This window comes from Scyliorhinus torazame, chromosome 5, assembly GCF_047496885.1.
Source record: "Scyliorhinus torazame isolate Kashiwa2021f chromosome 5, sScyTor2.1, whole genome shotgun sequence".
NCBI lineage: Eukaryota > Metazoa > Chordata > Chondrichthyes > Carcharhiniformes > Scyliorhinidae > Scyliorhinus > Scyliorhinus torazame.
In genome coordinates this window covers 309,791,834-309,794,385 of record NC_092711.1, presented here as the reverse complement: position 1 = coordinate 309,794,385, position 2,552 = coordinate 309,791,834, and positions in this window count along the sequence as shown.

Genomic DNA, 2,552 nt, shown 5'->3' with positions numbered 1-2,552 from the left:
GGGAGAGGGGGGAGGGGAGGTGAGGAGGGGAGGGGAGGAGAGTGGTGAAGAGGGGGGGAGGGAGGTGAAGAGGGGGGAGGGAGGTGAAGAGGGGGGAGGGAGGTGAAGAGGGGGGAGGGAGGTGAAGAGGGGGGAGGGAGGTGAAGAGGGGGGAGGGAGGTGAAGAGGGGGGAGGGAGGTGAAGAGGGGGGAGGGAGGTGAAGAGGGGGGAGGGAGGTGAAGAGGGGGGAGGGAGGTGAGGTGAGGAGGGGGGAGGCGAGGGGGGGGGAGTGGGGGAGGCGAGGGGGGGAGTGGGGAGGCGAGGGGGGGGGGTGGGGGGAGGCGAGGGGGTGGAGGGGGGGGGAGTGGGGGAGGCGAGGGGGGGGGAGTGGGGGAGGCGAGGGGGGGGAGTGGGGGAGGTGAGGAGGGGGCGGGGAGGTGGGGAGGGGGCGGGGAGGTGAGGTGGGGCGGGGAGGTGAGGAGGGGGCGGGGAGGTGAGGAGGGGGGAGAGGAGGGAGGTGAGGGGGTGGAGGGGAGGTGAGGAGGGGGAGGGGAGGGGGGAGGGGAGGAGAGGGGAGGTGAGTGGTGAAGAGGGGGGGAGGGAGGTGAAGAGGGGGGGGAGGGAGGTGAAGAGGGGGGGGAGGGAGGTGAAGAGGGGGGGGAGGGAGGTGAAGAGGGGGGGGAGGGAGGTGAAGAGGGGGGGAGGGAGGTGAAGAGGGGGGGAGGGAGGTGAAGAGGGGGGGAGGGAGGTGAGGTGAGGAGGGGGGAGGGGGGGAGAGTGGGGGAGGCGAGGGGGGGGGAGTGGGGGAGGCGAGGGGGGGGAAAGTCGGGGGGGGGAGTGGGGGAGGCGAGGGGGGGGAGTGGGGGAGGCGAGGGACGGGAGTGGGGGAGGCGAGGGACGGGAGTGGGGGAGGCGAGGGGGGGAGTGGGGGAGGCGAGGGACGGGAGTGGGGGAGGCGAGGGACGGGAGTGGGGGAGGCGAGGGGGGGGAGTGGGGGAGGCGAGGGACGGGAGTGGGGGAGGCGAGGGACGGGAGTGGGGGAGGCGAGGGGGGGGAGTGGGGGAGGCGAGGGACGGGAGTGGGGGAGGCGAGGGACGGGAGTGGGGGAGGCGAGGGGGGGAGAGGGGGGAGGCGAGGGGGGTAGTGGGGGAGGCGAGGGGGGGTAGTGGGGGTAGTGGGGAGGGGGGGGGGCAGTGGGGGAGGCGAGGGGGGGTAGTGGGGAGGGGGGCGAGGGGGGCAGTGGGGAGGCGTGGGGAGGCGAGGGGGGGGAGTGGGGGAGGCGAGGGGGGGTGTGAGGGAGGCGAGGGGGGGTGAAGTGGGGGGGGTGAAGTGGGGGAGGCGAGTGGGGGAGGCGAGTGGGGGAGGCGAGGGGGGAGTGGGGGAGGCGAGGGGGGGAGTGGGGGAGGCGAGGGGGGAGTGGGGGAGGCGAGGGGGGGAGTGGGGGAGGCGAGGGGGGGAGTGGGGGAGGCGAGGGGGGGAGTGGGGGAGGCGAGTGGGGGAGGCGAGGGGGGAGGGGGGGAGGCGAGGGGGGGGGAGGCGAGGGGGGGGAGGCGAGGGGGGGGAGGCGAGGGGGGGGGCGAGGGGGGGGAGTGGGGGAGGCGAGGGGGGAGTGGGGAGGCGAGGGGGGAGTGGGGGAGGCGAGGGGGGGAGTGGGGGAGGCGAGGGGGGGGGAGTGGGGGAGGCGAGGGGGGGGAGTGGGGGAGGCGAGGGGGGGGAGTGGGGGAGGCGAGGGGGGGGAGTGGGGGAGGCGAGGGGGGGAGTGGGGGAGGCGAGGGGGGGGGGAGTGGGGGAGGCGAGGGGGGGGGAGTGGGGGGAGGCGAGGGGGGGAGAGGGGGGAGGCGAGGGAGGCGAGGGGGGTAGTGGGGGAGGCGAGGGGGGGTAGTGGGGGTAGTGGGGAGGGGGGGGCGAGGGGGGCAGTGGGGGAGGCGAGGGGGGGTAGTGGGGAGGGGGGCGAGGGGGGCAGTGGGGGAGGCGAGGGGGGGGAGTGGGGGAGGCGAGTGGGGGAGGCGAGGGGGGGTGTGAGGGAGGCGAGGGGAGTGTGTGGGGGAGGCGAGGGGGGGGAGAGTGGGGGGGGTGAAGTGGGGGGAGGCGAGTGGGGGAGGCGAGTGGGGGAGGCGAGTGGGGGAGGCGAGTGGGGGAGGCGAGTGGGGGAGGCGAGTGGGGGAGGCGAGGGGGGGAGGCGAGGGGGGGAGGCGAGGGGGGGAGGCGAGGGGGGGAGGCGAGGGGGGGAGGCGAGGGGGGGAGGCGAGGGGGGGAGGCGAGGGGGGGAGGCGAGGGGGGGAGGCGAGGGGGGGAGGCGAGGGGGGAGGCGAGGGGGGGAGGCGAGGGGGGGAGGCGAGGGGGGGAGGCGAGGGGGGGAGGCGAGGGGGGGAGGCGAGGGGGGGAGGCGAGGGGGGGAGGCGAGGGGGGGAGGCGAGGGGGGAGGCGAGGGGGGGAGGCGAGGGGGGGAGGCGAGGGGGGGAGGCGAGGGGGGGAGGCGAGGGGGGGAGGCGAGGGGGGGAGGCGAGGGGGGGAGGCGAGTGGGGAGGCGAGGGGGGGGAGTGGGGGAGGCGAGGGGGGGAGTGGGGGAGGC